Source organism: Cupressus sempervirens, chromosome 2 (genome assembly GCF_028749045.1).
Source record: "Cupressus sempervirens isolate cs-2001-9-10 chromosome 2, ASM2874904v1, whole genome shotgun sequence".
Taxonomy (NCBI): domain Eukaryota; kingdom Viridiplantae; phylum Streptophyta; class Pinopsida; order Cupressales; family Cupressaceae; genus Cupressus; species Cupressus sempervirens.
In genome coordinates, this window is record NC_143119.1 from 435,095,645 (window position 1) to 435,118,683 (window position 23,039).

Below are 23,039 nucleotides of genomic sequence, written 5' to 3' on the forward strand. Positions count from 1 at the left end.
TCTTCTGCTTTATCACCCCCACTAGATATAGCCTGGTTACCCTCATTAACAAATTTACTCTGTTCAGAATTATTTTCACTATTGGCTTCCTCTTTCCCTTTTTCATTATTACCTTCAGTCTCTGAGTACTCATCCAAATTAGAGCTTAAATCCCCATCATCAGTATCATCCTCATCCTTAGGGTTAATATTCTCACATCTTTTTGAACTCTTGGTCTCAGACTCCTTATCCTCATGTTTTTGAGAAGTTGAGGGTTTCAAATTCAGGGCTTTATCTTTACCTTTAACAAAGTCACCCTTCTTACTCTTAATGGAGTCCTTCTCCTTGTCCTTAGAGGGATTAGAGGAAATGTGTTTATTTTTACAATACCCCTCAATAAGAAGAATCAACCCTTCATGTAAAATGGGTCTGGACTCCTTCTTATGGGCTTCTAAACTATGAAGTAAAGAAAACTGCAAATAGAAGGGGAAAGATATTCTATCTTTGTGTCTAAAGTGATTTAAAAAAACAAAGTGGCATTTATGAACTCTTTTACTTCTTCCATCAAGTATGAAATACTCATGGATACAACAAAGAACATCCCTCCAGATCTCCTTTATCTGATGCACATCGAAGAAATCACCACTCTTTTCCAGTTGCTTCTCGTCATCTTCCATTTTTGGAAACTTTTTGTAGGCTACATTTGAAATACTGGTTTTCTTGGTGAATTTTATGCCTTCCGTGGAGAGCTCCATAATCTCTACAGTAAAATCCTCCGTAAGTTTCACAGTAACACCATGGAGAGTGACTTTGTTGTTGGACCAGTTCTTAAAGAAAGCCATAGTAATGTGTGGCTTAAAACCTTTGAGTTGCTCCAGATAACAAGTTAGATTTCCTTTTTGCAAAATTTTCCATACATCCTCATGGGCCTTCCAGGCATCACATTTTTTTGGTTGCTGCTTGTGCAGTTTGCCCCCCATCTGTAGAGAATAGAGAACACACTCAAACTAGAGTAACTAGACATAGAGAATGAAAGAGTTAAAATGAAAACTATTTTTTGTCCCATCAAAAGAGACTCCCTTTTTTGGAGATACATGCAAAAGCCACATCACATTCATTTGAGTGTACCTCCTTGGGGAAGAAAATCTGGCAATAGTATGATCACTCCATGAAATCATTAACTTTCTAATATTTACAAATCTTTCCCACTTGCGCATGGATGGCTTCATAATGAATAATTTCTTTGAGATCAACATGGTTAGTTAATTCATCAATCTACCTCACCATTTTCCCTGTTAGGACAACATAGTTGGTAATCCAATCAGCAACACCGTTGGCCTCTTGAAAGGTATGGGATATGACAACTTTTTCAAATTTTTGAATAAGGTATTTGATCTCCTTGATTGTGGCCTCTATTGACCATGAGATAGAACTTTTATTATTTAGGATATTAACAATATTTAAAGAGTCACCTTCCAACCATAAATTCAGAAAACCCAAATCCACCACAATTTTCATTGTATAAAGGGTAGCCATTGCTTCAGAAATGTGACTATTAGTCCTACCTATAGGGATTGATATAGCATCTTTAACATTTCCCATATGATCTCTCAACACACCTCCACAACCCGCACTTCCTGGGTTGCCCTTAGCAGCACCATCAAATTTTCCTTTAACCCAACTGTTAGGGGGGGAACTCTAAGAGATGGTCAATCTTGGGTTATCAGTTTGAAGTTTAGGATTTTCAGAAAGCATTGGATTATCAATAGGAAAGGTTTGATTAGGGTTCTTTAGAGATCTAAAATTCTCCTTAAAAGATCTAATAGTATTCTGACCAAGCACCCATCCTGGAACCTCGCTGTTTCTAAGAATTATATTATTCCTTTCTTTCCAAATACCCCACCAGAGATGAGTAAGAGTAATTTTCCATAGGAATTGAACATCAAAATTCTTAGAAGGGCATTTCTAACTATTAAAAGAAGATTCCACATTGTTTTGATGAACCCAAGTCAAGTTCCAATACATTAGGATCTCAGTCTAGACTTGCTGGGTATAAGAGCAGTTCAAAAATAGGTGGTCTCTATCTTCAAATCCATTGTTGCATAAAATAAACCTATTCACCAAATTTATACCTCTTTTCTACAAGTTATCAAGGGTCAGAATTTTATTTTGAAGCAGGACCCAAAAGAAGATGTTAATTTTAGGAATGAGACCCTTAGTCCAAGCCTGAGACCAAAAGGGAAGATTTTCCTTCTCCTTAGAAACAAAGAAAGAAGAAACTTTGAATTTCCCACTAGGATCAGCATACCAAATAATCTCATCCTCAAAAGAAGGGTGGAGAGAAACAACATTGAGAGATAATTGGATGTGATTGAAGCTTTGATCAAAGTCCTTCAAGTTCACCCAAGAGTTGTTCTGCCAGTAATGACTAACAAGAGTGCCATATCTCTGCTTGCATAAGTCAACTTTTTTCATATCTTGAACATCTTCAATCAGGGGGTGATCCATAAGCTAGAAATCTTCCCAAAATCTCACCCTAATCCCATTACCAATTTTCCAAGAGCACCCTTCTCCAAGAATTTTCTTTGTTCCCTGCACAACTCCCCATATGGAGGAAGGATGGATAACACTAGATAAAGAGAAGAAATCAGAAAGAGAAACAGAATTAGGAAGGTACTTGTGTTTCCAAATTATACTCCACTCTTTTTTTTAATGGAAAACATGTCATCCTTGTTTAGCTAAAAGAGCTTTATTCATGCTTCTAATTTTTTGGATGACCAGTCCACCTTCCCTAACCAGTTTACAAACTTGGTCCCAAGCAATTAAAGGCATTCTCTTTTTTTCCTCTGAACCAGTCCATAAAAAATTCCTTTGAATTTTGTCAATAGCCTCAGAAAATTTAGTGGGGATTTTAAAAAGACTTAAAGCATAAGTTGGTATACTTTTGAGAGAAGCTTTAAGAAGAATTAATTTACCAGCCTAGCTTAAAAGGTTCCCTTTCCAACCAGCCAACTTCTTGTTGAATTTGTTAATAAGGTCTTCCCAGAAGGAGTCTGAAGCTTTCAAGCCTAAAGGAAGACCTAGATAGGAAGAAGGGAAAGAACCTATAGAACATCCAAGGATTTTGGCAATTTTATGTTGTCTAAGAATAGGGGTATTGAGAAAAAACACAACACTTTTATTGGCTAGTCAAGTAAGTAATATCTGAATTCTATATTACCCGAGTAAATTTTATGTTTACCAAAGTAACAATTTGATGAAAAAAATTGGAGAATTGGAATCTAATGCTGACTTTTGATAGAAATTTGGAATGTTTGAGATGGTCTAAGACACGAGTCAAAGTTTGTTACAAGATCAATGAATGAGAAAATTCAATAAGGATCTAATGATGGAGATTGAAGAAGAATAAGGATGGACACAAAGCTATATAAAATTTATATTTTTTGAGTGTCTAGATTCATTGTATGAATTTTTGAATCCAGAAATTTAGCATGAACATAAGATCGATGATTGTGATTAAGAGAAAAAAGATGGAAGAATATAAAAGCTTGAGGATGATAATTTAGGGAGAAACTTAGGATAGATTTTGGCTTCTAATGTTTTTGGCTAATGTTGTTTAAAGTTGATTTAATTAGCGATCATATTGTTAGAGTATTAAGTTCTTATTAATGCAATGTTGAAGAAGGTGAAATAAGATATTTCATGAGAACCGAGCAGTGGAAGGAGAAGGAAAAGATGTTAATCAACTAAGTCAAAAGTATAGAGTGAAAGGAGCTCAAAGAGATATCATATAGAGAAAGAGTAAGGAATAGAGATATGAACAAGAAAAGGCAGTTTCTATTCACAATATATCATTTCTACTATTAATTTTTTAACCATTCTAGTAGAAAATCTCAGAAGAATTGAGTGGACCTAACAAGTTTGTGTAAACCTATATGGTAACATTGATTAGTGGTGTTTGTAGTTCCTTTAAATTAGGCAACTCTTTAGTCAGCAACAAGGAGTAATTTGTTCTATATGATATTTTCTTGAAATGTTCTAATAAGGTCACATTAACAATGTGTATGTATCCTTTAACAAGGTTGGCTCCTAGCAGAGTTACTTTAGAAGAGTGATTTTTTTTGCATTATTGGTCACAGGTGGTTGTTTCCCTTCAAAGGGTTTTTGCATTAAAATAATGGTGTCAAACGTGTGAATGTTATTTGTATTGTTAGTTGTTTTACATATTTTACAATTTACTACAACTTTGTAACAACTAATTTTATAGTTAGTAATAACTAAGTAATTTTACCGATACTTAGTAAAGTGAAGAATACTAAATTAATAGTATGGAATAAATTGGTTGACATAGTTAATTAATGATATCACCGAGTGATTGCTATTAATGTTTATAAACTTTTGATGGTACTAAATAGTTTGAAGGGACTACATGATAACTAGACATAACTAATTCACCCCCCTCTTAGTTATCTAACAATTGGTATTAGAGTATAGTGCTTGGAGAAAGAAGTTTAAAGGAATTTGAGCTAAATATTAAATATGTATAAGAGAGAGATACCGAGATTGAACAAGGAGAAATTTTCATCATGGAAAGACCAAATGAAGCTAAATCTTTCTCCTATTAGAGACAATACCACACATTGGTTAGAGAATGAATATACTACACTTTTTGGCCCTCATGATTGTGGAGAAAATGAATCACAATAGTTTGATAATTGAGATTGCATCTACTCTCAATGACACAAAGTTTAATGATATCAAGAACAATGCCAATTATAAATAAATGTGGGATAAACTAAAACTTGTGCATGGAGGAGATGACAATGTTAGAAGAGCCAAAGCTAAAAGTTTTAGAGGTGAGTATAATGATATGAGAATGTTCAAGAAGTTGAGAATGATCCACAATATGTGAACCAAATAAAGGATGTTGTAAGTGTAATTAAAGCTTTCTAAGGAACTATCATTGATTCTAAAATTGTAAGTAAAGTTATCAAAATTCTTTTACATGATTTATGTTATTAAATTTTTTGCAATTCAAGAAGTAAGAGCAATGCCTAGAAATTATCCAACACTTGATGGTCTAGTTGGTTAGTTGACTGCATTTGAGCTAAGCAATTATGAAAATAGTATGGTTAGAATAGTCTTCACTAACCACCAATAATTCAAATAAAGAGAAGAAAAGTAAAGAAGAAAGTGAGTTTTAATCTGAAGATGATTTGGATGATCTTGAAGCATTGCTTGCAAGAAATTTTTTAAGAGGTAAAGGTAAATACAAAGGTAAACTACCTTTGATCTATTTCAAATGTAATGACATTGGTCACTTTGCTACTAAATTTCATAATAGAAGTATGCCTGATAGAAATGAAAAGAATGATTTCAAGTACACAAGGAACAAGGAATACAAAGAAAAAGGAAAGAAGACATGCTACATAGCCAAGGAAGAGCATACCAAGTCTAGTTTAGATGATGACAAGGAAGCAATGGAAATGGTTTGTGTTACAATCAAGGATGATCCAAATGGTGAAGGGTATGAGAATGAAATTTCCCTAATATCACATGTCAGTAAGAAAGACACATGAATTATTGATATTGGTTTCTCACATCACATGACTGTAGATCTAAGTAAGTTTGATCAATTTGAAGAAATTGATGATAGTGGAACTATTAAACTAGGTAACAATGTTTCATGTCAAGTGAAAGGTAAATGATCACTAATGTTAAATGATTAGATTATATGTGATGATATATATTGGGTTTAAGGACTTAAATATAATCTTTGGAGCATTGCACAGTTTAATTCAAGTCACAAGCTAGAATTTGAAACAAGGAAGGTCAAGATCTTTGATGATGAGGGAAATCAAATTGGAATAGGAATGAAAACAAATGGTAACATATTCTATCTTCATCCTATAGTTGAGACATGATTATTTGGTACAATTAAAGATGTATGGCTATGGAATAAGAGGTTGTGTTTTGAGAACATGGTAAAAAATAGTAGAAAGAAAAGAGTAAGAGGCTTACCAAATCTACAAAAACTAGAGAATGATATGTGTAAAGAATATCAACTTGTTAAGATACAAATGATACCTTCAAGAAACACACTTCAAATGATACCTTGGAACTAGTACATACAGATCTATGTGGTCCAATTTGTGTTGAGAGTTACTATGGTGATAACTATTTCATATTGTCTATTAATGATTATTCAAGGATGATGACTATAATGTTCATGAAGGTGAAATCAAAAGCTTTTAATGTTAACCATAGATTGGTTTTAACAAGTGATTGTATATACACTTAATTAATTTACTTAGTTCATGTAACAAGTTACATATGCCTAGCACAACAAATAAGTTAGAGCATTCTGAGTAAATAGCAAGTATCGAGTCACTCATATGTCGAGTCACTCAAGTGCCAAGCATATAGTATGTGCTGATTGATTCAAGAGCTGAGTAAGTAGTGTATGTGGAGTCATTTATATGTTGAATGACAACATTAAAGTCACAATTGATGTCAAGCATTAGGGACTTCAGATGTCGAGTAACAAAATTTTGTCATAGTTGTATGTATTGGCACAAACTACTATGTAAACAATTTTTGGGCTGACTTAAAGATTAAATTACAATATTTTGTTGATAAGGATGAATCTTAAGTGGGAATCCCTATGTATTAAATGCACCCAATTAGATAAAGAGAAGGTTTAAGTAGTAATATGGATGAATCACAATCGTTGATTCAAACCTAAGCCTAAGTCATGTAGGTCTTCTTAAGGAGGACAAGCCCTAAACTTCTTATGAGTGAAGAGGAAATTATTGAATGATCAAGGATAGTTTTGCATGCATAAATTAGGAAATTCATGTTGATTAAGATATTATGGTCTAAATTGCATTACAGAATCAATTAAAGGAGAATAGAGGAAGCGAATAGTGAATAACAAAGAGACATCTAATCAAGAAGGATAAAATATACATCAATATAGAGGTAATCTATCATCAAGCAATAGATTGCTAATTATAGGATCATTGCTAAGACATTATAATAGGTGAATTAGTTAAATCTCTTAATAGAGTATTCCTAAGAGGCTATATTGAAATCCTCACAAGATACTTACTTAACTGTGAGTTAAAGTCCTTTAATCAGGCACACTTCTAATAGGGCATTTCAATCCTTTAACAAGGTAAGGCTTAATAGTCTTTGTAATATTGTAATAAGGTAGATCATGTTTCATGATAAAAAATTGTAACCTTCACTAGATACACTTTATTACTGCAGTAGTGAAGATTTGTGGGTGTCAACCCCACCCCAATCTTACCTTCTCATTGGAGGGTTTTTGGGTAATCATATCTTGTGCCATATATGTGTGAATGCTTACTTTTTTACATACTCTAGATGTGTATTCTTTACATGGTATTTTAGTTTACTTATTGAATATGTGAGATGGAAGTGTGGTGAATATTCTTATGGGTTAAATTTTAAAGTACTGATTCACCCCCCTCTTAGAGTTTACTTTTCATATTGTAATTCCAACAATTGGTATCAGAGCCTAGTTCTCTAAAATTGAAGCCTAATAGCTTTGAGGAAAGATTTTGGAAATATACTTCTACAAGTTGGGAAAATTTATTGAGAGTGAGAAGATTGAAATACAACTCATTCTATATCAGTTGAATGAAACAAGAGAAGATCTAAAGAAATCATTGAGAAGAAGGAAAGAAATTTCTACTGAGGAGAATGACCCACAATACCAAGATATGGACACTAATAAGATATTTGAAAATGGAAAATCCAATTAGTTTGATGTAGTAGTTGCAAATCTAATGGAAAAGAATAGAACCCTAGCTGAAGAGATCAGAAATCTTAAGACATAATAAGAATCACAAACCATATTAATATGTGAGGTGACCAAATAGAAAAAGAAAGCTATAGAAGACACATTCATGGTTGAAGATGACAAAAGAGTTTTGAATAGAAACCTAGAAGAAAGATCATAAGAGGTAACTAGGATTACTAACATGCAATTGGAAACTTTGGGTCAAATGATGATTGCAAATCATGAACAAAATTGTAAGGATATTGATATCACAACACTAAAATTGCATAATGAATAGTTGAGAAATATTATAAAAAGGGAAAATGAGTTTGTTGAAAGTTTCAAATAATCCAAGTGAAGCTATCAAATACTTTGAACAATTGATGAGATCCCCTAGATCTAACAATGATACATTTGGACTAGGATACACAAGTACTAAAGAAGGAGAATCATCCAAAAGTGTTGAAGAAAGAAGTAAAAAAGGTAAGAACTCAAAACCTACTTGTCATAATTATGGTTAAAAAGGACATACTACTAATGTGTGCAAGAGAAAGACTATAAATTAGAATATTAAATAGAAGAGCATGGGTTACTACCATAAGTGTAACAAACAAGGTCATTAGGCACATAAATGTAGGGCCAAGTCCATATACACTCAAAGATTTGAAGGATATTCTTATAACTATCAGAAGTATGGACGTAGACATTTTGACTGTAGATCCAAACCCAAGTGGTCATAGAACAAGAAACCAAAGGCAAAGAACAATGGCAACTCTTATAATTGGGATTATAATACAAGGTGTAGTTGTCACTACTATAAGAGTATGGACATGTTCCTAAGAACTGTATTAGAACACACTTCAGAAGCGATTACAAAAGGTGGTTGATTCAAACCACATGTTTTATCTTTTTGAATACTAGTCACATTAGTAGATATTGTCCAAAAAGGTCAAAGGCACCAAGTTGTGAATTCAAAAAAGGAAAAGTCAAGGTAGATATTGAAAATGTTAGAAATGAGATGAACAAGACATGGAAGAGAAAGAAGGATTGTAGCACATCAAGTGGAGATGGAATCACTTCACCCAATGGGTCAAGTGATCACATCTCATCAAACTAAGCAATTAATATGTATGTGTGATTGATATTTAAAAGATATACCATGCATCAATTCCAAGGATTTGGTTTTAAAAAGATTACACATGCATGAATAAAGATGCAAAGTGTTATTAGAAATCAAGGAAAAATCTTTAAGTTTTGTCATTTTTTCATGTTACTACTAAACATGAAAAGGTTTCTTATGGTTGCCAAGTAAAATTTTAAAGGATGCCAAGCTAACAAAATTGGTTAGTTAAGGTTGAGCTCATAATGGTTTTTGAGTGAATGGAAAGACATGTGGATGCCGAGTGAGTGAGAAATCAATTGATGTCAAGCTTACAATTGTATAAGCACTTAGCATTCATTGTAGTTCTTTAAGGGCTATTTGATCAATTTCTACTCATTTAACATCATTTGAATTTGATAAAGAACACTAATAGCTAAAGGTGATCTAGAGAATTTCATCTAAATAATTTGTAGGAGATTTGAATGATTTTTTAACACCATTTTATCATGAATTATAAGGTATTTACCATGTGTTGAGCTCCATAGTTTCAAATTTTTAAACCCTAGATATATAATGGCATCCAATTCTTATAGAGAAAAAGGACTAAAGGGAAAAGCTATTTTAAATGTTTAGTTAATTAGAAATGAGATCAAACAAGTATTTTTCAAGGCTATTTCAGATATAGCATACAAACAAGATCTCTCTAGTGTGTTGTCTATGATATCGTTGTAAGTGTTAATCATTCAAGATGTTAGGAATTGTTACAATTGCAAGATTGGAAGCATAGGAGACATGGAAATCAGAGAAGAATATGGAAGGCTCTATGAAAATGGAGTGTTGAAGGAAGAATACAAGATTGTAGAGAAGAAAGGGTTAACTTGTGCCCTAGATTTCCCCAATGTTTTCAAAACTAAGTGGATTAAGATTGTCTTAAGAAAAATTCATGATAGCTTAGTATGGTTGGAGATTGGGACGATTAAAATCACAAAGAAAATTGTTCATAGGGTAATAGGGTATCTAACCCTAGATCAGCCAAAGACTATGAGAAGTGAGTCAAATGAAGTCATTGAAAAGAACACAGGGGCTGTATGGCACAAATGGGGAATGACCATTGACACTATTACAGATCCCTTGATAGCTTTTATAGTGAAGGTAATAGCACACAAGTTTTATAAATCAAGTAGATTAAATAGTTTACCTCGTATTATAGTGGATATGAGTTACAAAATTGTGAAGAAAGATCATACTTATTATCTTGTCAAGCTATAATTACAATAATTGATTGAAAATATAGGAGTTATAAGGAAAACCAAGAGTAATCTGTGTAAATTCAAATCTATTTTGGTATGTATTTTCTTCTATGTAGAATACATTTCCTACATTTGGTAATGTTGCATGGAAGACAAATAGATCAATTGCAATTCAAATGGGAGAGTTCATTAAATAATTAGATAATAACTTTGAGTTAGTGATGACTAGTTGTTTTGAAAATTTTAAATAATCTACAAAGAAAAGATTAAGGATACTAGTCTCATTAGTGGAGAAAAATTATGATGATGTTTTCTTCCTATTTGATACTAATCACATATTTGTACAAGCAACAATTCCTAGGGTGAGATGGCTAAGGCCATCAGGTTATGAGATCAATGTTGATGAGGCCTCTGCACAAATCTCAACATTACTTGTAGAAGACATTGACAAAGAAGCCAAAGCATTTGGTAACTATGAATTGGCCAAATCAAAGATCACTATGGAGTTGAAGACTACTTTTCTAATCAAGAAAAAGAAAAAATTGGTGTAGAAACTGAAAGAAAATTTTGGTGGAGTCAAGGAAAAAAAATAGAAGGAAGATGATGATGAAGAAGAGAATACACAGGTTTAAGCACCATTAGCACTAACACAAGGTCAGGGAGAGGATACACAAGAGGAGGAAATAGAAATTTTAGAAGGTGTCAAAGAAGAAGAAGTTGAGGAAGAACCTATTCCTATTGACAAGAAGAAAAAAAATCCAAGACACAAGCAGTGACAAGAGTAAATAAGGTTGCAAAACCAAGCTAGCCTAAAAAAAAGGACCTACCATAAGGGCTAGTACAAGAGTCATTATACAGAAGACTAAAGAGGTATCCAAGCCTAAAGAGCAAGAAGGTGAAGCACAAAAATATGAAGAAGAAAGTATGTTTCTTAGGCTAAATTCGATGAGGAGAAGATTGAATTTGATGACAAAAAACAATTCCAAGTGTGAGTCTCAATACTTTCTGTAATTCCAAATAGTATTCATGAAATACCAAAGAGTATCTATGGAATGCCTTATCTAATTCTAAATAGTATTTATTCAATACTTTCTGTAATTCCAAATAGTATTCATGAAATACCAAAGAGTATTTATGGAATGCCTTATCTAATTCTAAATAGTATTTATTCAATACTTTCTGTAATTCCAAATAGTATTTATTCTTATTCAATACTTTCTGATAACAATTAATAAATTCTTACATACACTTACATACATATATCGAATTTTGAGTAAATGAAAACTATATCATTTTAAGATATTCAATTATTTCTCATATTAATAATTCTAATTGGTTTCATTTTCTATTCAATTCTATTCTTAATACTACTATTAATCTACAATGAAAAATTGAATTCTAAATAAGAATGTGTGTGTACATAACTAATAGCTCAGTACCTAAACTGAAAAAGAGTTCCTTCTTGCTCATCTTACAAATATTTGATTAGTATCAGTATTGACCAATGCAAATCTTTTGCAGAAAAAAGTAAAAAAAAGTAAAAATTAAATATGAAATCGATAGGATTGCATCCCATATTCTATCGTTCTTCTTTATTCATGATCTATCGTTTTTATTTTATTCTCTTCAGGGTCTAGTGGATTGGAAACCGAGAATGTGGAATATCAAAATATTGAGAATAATTTTTTAATCTTCCTATGGAATTTATCTACAAATATGCTCGGGTCATTCCTTTCCTTCCGCTTTCAGCTTCTGTACCAATCGGATTAGGATCCCTTTTTTTTCCAGGAGCAACTAAGAGTGTTCGCCGTACATGGGCTCTTATTAGCATTTTTTTGTTAAGTGTAGCTATGTTTCTTTCTTTCAATTTTTTCTTGCAATAGATTACCGGTGGTCCCATCTATCGGTATTTCTAGTCCTGGGTTATTAATAATAAGTTTTCATTAGAGTTAGGCTATTTGATTGATCCACTTACTTCCATTATGTTAGTTTTAGTTACAACAGTTGGAACCATGGTTATGATCTACAGCGATACTTATATGTCGCACGATAAAACATATGTGAGGTTTTTTGCTTACCTTAATTTTTTCAATGCTTCTATGCTGGGGTTAGTTTATATGAGAATGTTAGAAACAATGCTAATTTATTAGGTTTCTCTCACATAGAATTTTATAATCTCGAAAGAATTGATAAAAATCAAGTAGAGGAAGCAATATATGCCATGATGGCTACATTTAAGAAGGTTTCTATAGAAATTACCAGCTCTATACCTAAGAGCTTATCTGAAAGAGTTGAGAAAAAATGGCACTATTATTTATACAAAAAGAAGAAAATTAGGGAGGCATCCCTTTCTCAAGTTATGCTAGAACTTAGTAAAGCTAAAATGTGAAAATCCATTAAAAAATATGCTCTTAGATTTGTGCCAAAGTATAGGGCATTTAGCATATTATAGAATAACATAGAGGATGTTGTTCAAAAGTCCAAACAAATGTGAAAGATTACATATGGATTGGCCATAGCCAAAGGTGTTGACCAAGAACCCATTGAGGTACGATATGATGAAGAAGATGATAAAGATCAAGGCATAGTTGAGGGAGGCACTAATATGAATGTTAATAATTAGGAAATATCTAAGGAAGAACAACAACAACAACAAATTGTACAAGATACACTGATGTCGAGTGCCAACCCTCCATAGGTGACAAGTATAATCACTAAAACTATCAAAGCAAAGGATTTCTCTAGTCCTACTAATTAGAACATCATTCTTCTAATAGAGGAAGATCTAAAAAGGATACTTATCAAATCTACTTTTCAAGACAAATTATGTGACAACCCTATACTAGTAAGTGTGGATGAAATTTAGAAGCTAAAGTCTATGATTGTAGGGGACGAAGTGAAAAAACAAGAACTACATACAATCATTCCTCAAGTTACAAGTTTACAACCTTCACAACCTTTAGTTGTATATTAAAGGAAGGATACAATAGGATGCACTATTATTACACTCATGGAAGGCACTCTAATCTCAAAAAATGTATAGGAACCTAAAAAAGACAAGGTTGAGATAGTTGGAGGAGACAAGGTGGAAACACCAATAAATAATGGGACACAAAGACATAATGGTCAAGTAGATATACTTGCAGCTCTAGCACAAGATCAAGGTGTAACTAAAATCAAAGAGGCAAAAAAGGACAAGCCTAAAGAGATAATTTTAACACCCAAGTTGAATAAGCTAGTAGCAATCTAAGCACTGGTGACATTACCAAAATCTAAAATTCCCCCTAGTCAAACTCTTAAGAGGCTGAGCATAGATGCAACACATTTGCAATTCTCAATGTCAATTTGTAGCTCATCGAAGGTAGAGGAGGTAATAAGATATGGAGATGTTAGCCTAGATGAAGAAATTGTATTTCCCAAGTTTTATTATGTAGCTATAACAATTGAGTATATGGGTATACTTCAAGAGGCCCTAGCAAGGAAGAAACATCAAGAACTACTCAAAAGGAGCATAGACAGAAGCGAGCTTTGATTGAGATCAAATAAATTTTCTTATATGCATTTAGTCTACTTACTTTAGATGAAAAGAAGCCAATCATTGAAAAATTGACCAATATAGTGGAAAGAGTAAGTGATACAGACCTAGATACTAATGTCAAACTATTAGAATGGTTTATGAAGAAGTTTCAAAACAAAGTGAATGAGAAGATATCTAGTGACCATGCACTCACACAAGTTGCATTGGCAACTAAGATAGATAGTGTAAAGAAGGTACTAGAGAATATTTTCTCTTTATACACAAAATTGTATAACCCTACACTCTTCACTAAAGAGATAAGGTATCACATCTTGAGTTTGGAGAGTCAAATGCAATCATCCAGTGCAAAATTGCCCATGTATCTAGCTGAAAGTGACAAACACTTTAGGACCTTTTTGCAATCCCAAAGCTAGTTAGCAACATTACAAGAAGATGAAGCCAACATCAGGGTTAAACTAATAACCATCCAGTCTACATTGACTCCTCACAAGGAGATTCTACACAAGGAGCTAGGCTATGTAGAAATACCTATGAAGAAAGAACCCAAAAATTCTACATTAGAGGTCTTAGTACACCTTGCTATTGAGTTGGCCATCCAAATTAAGTCTTTGGAGGTAGCTTGTGATAATTGGGATACAGCTCTTAAAATAATACTTGAGGTCCATAAATATTTCTTGGACAAATACACTATTAGTGTATGACCTATTGATATTAGTGTCAAAAAGGGGGAGTAAGAGCAATGAGGGAGTTAAGAACATAGAAAGAATGGGAGAGTAAGAACAAGTGAGAGAGAAAGCAAGCAGAGAAAGAGTATTAGTTGATGCAAATCTACTCAATAGTAGAAATATTTTGATACATAGTATAGAACACAATAGACCAAACAACTCAAGGGGAGTTATGAGATTTTGAGATATAATTCATGTTGCAAAATCTTGATATTTTTTGAAATTTTGTATAGAAACCAAATAATTATTAATTTTATGCTTGCAAGAATATGAGTATTAATGTATGACCAAGTGTTTTTGACACTCATGTCAAAGGGGGAGATTTTTAATCTCAAATTGGTTTTGACGTGTGTCTATGTACACTTAATTCATTTACTTAGTTCATGCCGAACAAGTAACATATGCCGAGCACAACTCATAAGTTAGAGCATGTCAAGTAAACAATGAGTGTCAAGTCACTCATATGCTGAGTCACTCTAGTGTTAAGTAGACAATATGTGCTAAGTGATTTAGGAGTCAAGAAGTTAATGCAAACTAAGTCATTCAGATTTCAAGTGACAGTATTGAAGTTACAGTTGACACTGAGCATAAGCGACTTTAGATGCCAAGTAACACAGTTTTATCATAGTTGTTTGTATTGGCACAAACTACTATGTAAACCATTTTTGGGCCAAATTAAGGATTTAATTATGATATTTTGTTGATAAGGATGAATATTAAGTGGGAATCCCTATGTATTCCAGGCACCCAATGATATAAAGGGAAGGTTGAAGCGGCAATATGGATGAATCATAGCCATTAATTCATACCTGACCCTAAGTTACCTAGTTTTTCTTAAGGAGGACAAACCCTAAACTTCTTATGACTAAAAAGGGAATGGATGAATGATCAAGGAGAATTTTTCATGTGCAATCTAGGATAGTCATGGTGATCAAGGTATTATGATCTAAATTGTATTGCAAAATTAGTTAAAGGAGAGTAGAGGAAGGAAACAATGAGCAAGAGAGAGACATCTGATCAAGAAGGATCAAGTATACATTAGTATAGAGGTGATCTAGCATCAAGTAATAGAGTTCTAATCATAGGATCATTGCTAAGACATTCTAATAGTTGAATCAGTTAAATATCTTAACAAAGTAGTCCTAGTAGGCTGTATTGAAATTCTCTAACAAGGTGCTTACTTAATTGTGAGTTAAAGTCCTATAATCAGACACACTTCTAACAGGGTGTTGAAATTCTTTAATAGGGTAAAACCTAATTATTTTTGTAAGCTTCTAACATGAAAAAAATTTCATAGGTTAGATCATGTTTCATGATAAAAAATTGTAACCTTCATTAGATACACTTTATTACTACAATAGTGAAGATTTGTGATGCAGGAGCATCCTAGGCTTTCCTCCAATCCTACATGTTTGGAAGGATTTTGGTTGAGTGTTGAAGAGCATCAAGGTTGGATTTTGGTGGGGTTATTTTTTCATGGTTATGGATGTGTTTGAGACACACTGGAGAACCTTTCCTCATGATTTCATACAGATTGGATGGATTGAGTTGAAGTTTGGAATTGCTTTTACCTTGTTGTTGGAATTGCATTTTTCTAGTTTCTGAGTTCTTGTTGTAGAGCATGTAACTAAGTATCCTTAATGGATGGAATTTTTTTAGCTTGTGGTATTTAAGAGGGACTAGATTAGTTTCTTGTATCAAGTGAACAAGTTCTAACTCTTTATATGTTGGGAGATATGGAAATTCTCCCGAAGTATCAATTTTTGGTAGTTTTGCATGACAGATTTATGTGGGTGAATTTTAGGATGGTTGCGCACTTTTCCTTAGGGAATTATACTTTTCATTTTATTGGGTTGTAAAGGACCTAGATTTATGTCTATGGTTTTAAGCATGAGTTCTAATTCAATCAGATCTAGGAGATATCACAATTTTACTTGTGGAATTTAATTTATGTATTTTTATTTAATTTGTGTTTTGGGCTGAATTTTGGCTTAGATTAGTATAAGTAGGGTTTTTTTGAGTCTTTTAGTCATTATGGAGTGGAGATGGAATGAAGGATAGATGCAAATTTGTAGAGCTAGAGCTACAACTTAGGAACTAGAGGACCTCTTGGTGGACCTATGGGTACAAGTATGGATTCTTTTTGGTGTTCTTATCCAATTTTGTATCTGGACTAGCTAAGATTCATTTGTAAGTTGGATCTTGTAGAAGTAATTTTGAAATTTCTATTTGTATTTGGCCCTAACCTAGGAGGCCTCACAATCAGGCATATTACATGTAATCAGTTATATATCGATGAATCAAGAATTGTAATTTGGTATCAGATCTTCCATTATTGTTTCTTTTTTTTGTGTTTGCAATGTGTGGTTATATTGCTAGGGGCTAAGACATATCCTTTGGGGTTTCTCATACCTTGAACTACATCAGGTGGTATCAGAGCCAAGGTGAGTGTGTAGACAAATCACCGAAGTTGAGGTAGTTTGCACTAGGACTTGGGTTGAAGAAGGTTGATCTTGTGGCTGATTGATCTTCTAGATTAGTGGAATTTTTACTTAGGGTTTGCTAAAAGTTTAGAAGATGCCTCCAAAAATATTAGACCCTAGGGAAATTATTGATCTTAGTGATATTGTAGAAGAACAGATCTCAGAAAAGATGAGAACAGAGTTTAGATCTGAGATTGCATTGATGAAGAGTGACATGATTACTGAAATTGTAAGTGCTTTAAGTGGTGTACGTAGACATCTGGGTACCAAAGATGGTAATGAGTATCTACTAAAGACTTTGAATTTTTTGAATCAAGTGGTGAGGATAGAACTGATCATATGGAGAGACCTATGGGAAATAGGGTTAGCTAGTTTGCTTGACTTGAATCCCAATTGAAGCTGAAGTATAAGATGTAGGTTTATAATTTTTTGGGTACTTTAAATCCTAAAGACTTGATTGATTAGATTAGTGAATTGGAAGACTACTTTGAGCTTGAGGATACTAAGGATCCACTTAGAGTAAGGTTGGCACAAACTAAGCTAAAGGGACATGCTTCTCTTTGGTGGAAAGAACTGCAAAGTGACAGAGAAGAGGAAGGTGAAATGAAGATCACTAGATGGAAATTGATGGTGACTAAGTTGAAGCCTAAGTTCATTCCTAATAATTATGAACTTGAGTTGTTTAAGAAGTTGTAGAATCTAAAGCACAAGTATATGATTATGAAAGATTATATTGAGGAGTTTTAGAAGTTGACTATTCGGTCTAGGCATAAAGAATTGTTAAAAGAGAAGGTAGATCAATATAGTAATGGTTTGAGATTTAATATTCAAGATGAGATTTGTATTTTGAATATTTATTTAGTTGAGGATGCTTATTAGTATGCATTGAGAGTAAAGGAGAAGCTAAAGAGGAAGAATCAACGTAGTTCTCAAGGGAAGGAGAAGTAGGATAGTTCAACACAAGCTAAACCACAAAAAGAAGGTGAATCAAAACCTACTGATTAGAAAAAGAGGACAAGTGAAGGTAGGTTCAAGGGTAATTATTTCAAGAGTGGTCAAGAAGTTCATAGATCTTTTGAATGTTTGATTGGTAGGATAGATGCTATTGTGAATGAGGTTAAAGTCTAGGGTAGTCAACCAAAGAAAGGAGAAAGTTTTCTAGCTCAACAAGTAATAATTGGTGAGAGGACATTGGATTACTATTAGAGGACTAGACTATTCAAAATTTGTTGAAGTCTAGTGGTAAAGTTTGTAAGGTGATTGTAGAAGGTAGTAGTATTGATAACCTTGTTGCTAAGGAGATGGTTTAGAAACTTGGTTTGAAGAGAGTGAGACATCCTTATCCTTATAGGATTGGATAGTTGCAAGGTGAGAATGCATTGGAAGTGAGGAAGAAATTCCTTTTTTATTTCTAGATTGGGTAGTATAAGGATCAAGTGATATGTGATATTGTGGATATGAACAGTTGTCATGTGTTACTTGGTAGACCTTGGAAGTATGATTGTAGGGCTATGCATGATTGTGTTAGGAATGTGTTTACTATTGAGAAAGGTGGTAGGAAGTTTTCCCTAATTCCTTTGTAAAATGTAGAGCTTGGTAGGAGGAACCTAAGTATTGGAAAATGAGTTGAGTTGGTAGATTCTGAGAAGGTTGGAGATCAGCATGGAAAGTAGACCTATGGAACACCTGTGGTTGATAAGAAGAAGAAGAAGAAAATCAAGGGAAAGAGTATGCAAGTTGAAGACTTAGAGGATGTGTATGTGAAGAAAAAATTTAGGATTTATGTGTTGAATCCTAGAATATTTTCTTCCAATTACTAGAACATCTTTTCAAACCTGGAATGTCTAATGCAGGAGCATCCTAGGCTTTCCTACAATGCTACATGTTTGGAAGGATTTTGGTTGAGTTTTGAGGAGAATTGATCTTTTATTTTAGTGGAGTTATTTTTTTATGGTTATGGATGTGTTGGAGACACTTTGGACAACCTTTCCTCATGATTTCATAGAGATTGGATGGATTGAGTTGAAGTTTGGAACTATTTTTACCTTGCTATTGGAATTGCATTTTTCTAGTTTCTAGGTGCCTATTGCAGAGCATGTAACTAATTATCCTTAGTGTATGAAATACTATGAAATTTATGAATTGAAGAGTACCTAGATTACTTCCTTGTATCAAATTTTCAAGTTTTAAATCTCTATGGGTTGGGAGATATGGAAATTCTCTCGAAGTGTCAATTTCTGTAAGTTCCATGCAATAGGTTTCTATGGGTGTCTTTCAGGATGGATGTGTAGCTTTCCTTAGGGAATCAACCTTGGAAAATTTAAGGGGTTTTAGAGGACCTATATTTATATCTAGTATTCAAAGAATGAGTTCTAATTAAATCAGAGCTAGTAGATATTGTGATTTTACTCAGATATCAATTTTTAGACACTTAATTACTATTGTAGGCTGACTTATGGAATTTAATTTATGTATTTGTATTTGATTTGTGTTTTGGGCCGACTTGTGACTTGGATTTTTATAATTAGGGGTCTTTTGGACTCTTTTAGTCATTATGGAGTGGAGATGGAATGAAGGATCAATGCAAGTTTATAGAGCTAGAGCTGCGGCTTAGGAGCTAGAGAACCTCTTGGTGGACTTGCGGGTACATGTGTGGATTCTTATTGGTTTTGTTATCTAGTTGTGTATCTAGACTAGCCAAGATTGGTTTATAAGTTGGATCTTATTGGATCTTGTAGAACTACTTTTGTAATTTCTATTTTTATTTGGCCCTAACTTGGAAGGCCTTATAGCTGGGCATATTAGATGTAATCAGTTATATATCTATGAATCAAGAATTGTAATTTGGTATGAAATCTTGCATTGTTGTTTCTTGTTGTTGTGTTTCTGATGTGTGGTTATATTTTTGGGGGCTAGGACATCTCCTTTTTGGATTCTCCTACCTTGCACTACATTAATTTGTGGGTGTCATCCCCACCCAAATTTTATCTTCTCATTGGAGGTTTTCTGGGTAATCATATCATGTATCATATATGTGTGAATTCTTACTTGTTTACATAGTTTAGATGTATATGCTTTACATGGTATTTTAGTTTACTTATTGACTATTTGAGATGGATTTGTGGTGAATATTCTTATGGGTTAAAGTTCAAAGCAATAATTCACTCCACCCCCTCTTAGAGTTTACCTTTCCTATTATAATTTCAACATTTGATATGTTCAAATAGTATAAAGATAGAGTTGAAAAGGAAACTAGTAAATCTTTGAAATTTTGAAGATTTGATAGAGTTGGTGAGTTTATGTCTACTAAATTGACTAACCTTTTTGCTAAGAATGGTTTTAAAAGATAGTTATTTGCACTGAGGACACCACAATAGAATCATGTCATTGAAAGGAGAAATAGCTCAATTATGGATTGTCCAAGGATAGTGATGATTGAGAAGGAATTTTTTTAGCTATTCTAGAGAGAAGCAATTAGTACTACTATTTACACAATCTATCAAGTGCAATTAAAGAAAGGAAAAAACAAGACACCCTATGAATTGTGGTATGGTCATACACCAAATGTAACTTATTTCAAAAATATTTGGAATAAGATGTTATATTCACAAAGTTGAAAGGAGTGGTAAAATTTTATGTTAAAGGAGATTAAGGTATATTTCTTGGTTATTCATCTAAGAGTAAAGCTTATAAATGTTTGAAAAAAGCTACTAACAATACGATTGAAAGTGAAAATGTAAGATTTGATGAGTTTGTAGAGAGGAATGATGTGGAAAGAAAGAAGAAACCTAAAGATTACAATAGGTTTTTTATGTCTATGAAGAGGCACTTGATACTCTACCCGAGTTGCAACACAGAGCTACTGATAACCAAATATTAGCAACTAAGTTAGAGAGTGCTATAGTCGAGTACTAGACAATTTGACCCGAGTAGGAAGCTAAACCTTTACTAAGTGAAGGAAATATTGAAAATCAAATAAATGAACCTATATTAACCAAATATGTGTGGAAGAATCATTTAGTTGAGTAGATAATTGGAGACATAAGTGTTGGAGTACAAGTAAGAAGTAAGTTAAGAGAAGGTACATGCCTAATTGCTGATTTTGAACAAAGAATAGTAAAGGATACATTGGATAATAAATGTTGGGTTAATGCTATAAATAGAGAGATTGATCAGATTGAGAAGAACAATACCTAGATACTTGTACTGAGACTTGTTGATAAAAATGTGACTAGAACTAGATAGGTTTTCAGAAATGAGATGAATGAGAATGGAGAAGAAATTAGGAACAAGGAAATATTGGTTTGAAAAGGTTATGCACAAGAATAAGTAATAGATTATGGTGACACTTTTAAACTTGTGGCAAGATTGGAAGGAGTAAGAACACTGTTGACTTATGTTATATACAAGAAATTCAAAGTATATTAAATGGATATAAAATCTACAAAACTAAATGAGCTTCTTGAAGAGGAAGTCTATATTAAATAACCTAAAGGATTCATTGAACCTAAAAAGAAGAACATGGTCTACAAGTTGAAAAAAGAATTGTATGGACTAAAAAAAACTCCAAGAGAATGGTATGAATGATTACACTCTTATCTAATTAAGATTGGATTTTCTAGAATAAGAAAATATTATAATCTATATTTAAAAAAAGATTTTTAAGATATGGTGTTGATTTCTAAAATATTTGTTGATGACATAATATTTGGTGGAAATGACATGTTGAGTAAGACATTTTATGAACAAATGAGTACTAAATTTTAGATGTCAATGTTTGAAGAGATACAAAATTTCATTAATTTGCAAGTCCATCAAATAAATAAAGGAATATATGTGACCTAGCCTAAGTATGTGAAATAGAAGACATTTGAGATGGATGATTCCAAACCATTCAGTACACCTATGGTGACTGGAGTAAAACTATCAAAAGAAGACACTACAAGTGAGGTAAATGAAACACTATAAAGAGCTATGATTGGAAAGCTACAATATGTTGTACATAATAGACTAGATATTATACTAGCTATTGGAATTGTTGCAAGGTTTTCATCTAACCCAAAGAAGACTCATATGACTTTTGTGAAAATGATATTTAGATATCTCAAAGGAATTGAAGGTTATGGCCAAAAATATAAACAAGAGGATAAATTTAATCTTAAATTTGTGTAGATCCTAATTAGGATGGTAATGTTGATGACATAAAAAGAACTAGTGGTGTTGATTTCTTTTTAGAAGAAAGATTGATAACATAGATAAGAAATAAATAGAGTTGTATCTCACAATCTATTTTTGGAGTTGAATACATGTTTGTTGTGATCAATTTCTCAAATATTGTATGGATTAAGAAACTATTATAAGGAATGCAAGAAGAAGTAACCAAGCTTGTTACTATTTATTGTGATAATAGTAGTGCCATAAATATTTCAAAGAATTTGGTGATGCATGCAAAAAAAACACATATCAATCAAACATCATTATTTGAGGGAGCAAGTACAAGAGAAACAAGTGATACTTGAATATGTGAAGTCTAAGGAACAAATAGCCAATATATTTACTAAGCCATTATCTAAGGATAATTTTGAGTATGTAAGAGGTAAACTGGGGGTTCAACCCCTACCTAAAATACACTAAGTGAAGAGGCATGTTGCATCAAAGTATGGATGGATTGTAATATTTTAAAGGAGTTGATGCATAAACATTCACAGTTTAATCCTCAAGCATTTTTTAAGTTGTAAAGTTGACTATTATGAAACTAATGTATATTATACATGTAAGGTACAATGATAACTCCAAGGTTTTATAAATTTCATGATGAAATTTATAATGACATTTGGCATTACTACCAATTGGGAGAAGTATGAATAGGAGAAGAATATAAAAGGAGAGAAGTATACAAAGGAAGGAGAGATATTGGTATGAGGGATTATCAAATGGTGAACTATACCCAAAGGGGGAGAAAATTTACAGAAGGGAGAATATATTGAAGGTAGAGAAGAAAAATGAAAATTATAACCTAAGAAGAAGATATGATAAAGAATATTGTTGTTGTTTCCATTGAAGATACACACTAAGTTACAAGTCTTTGCAGTTGTAGGAAAAAAAATGAAAATTGTATTATTATCAATGGATACATTTTATTATCTTATGTTTTT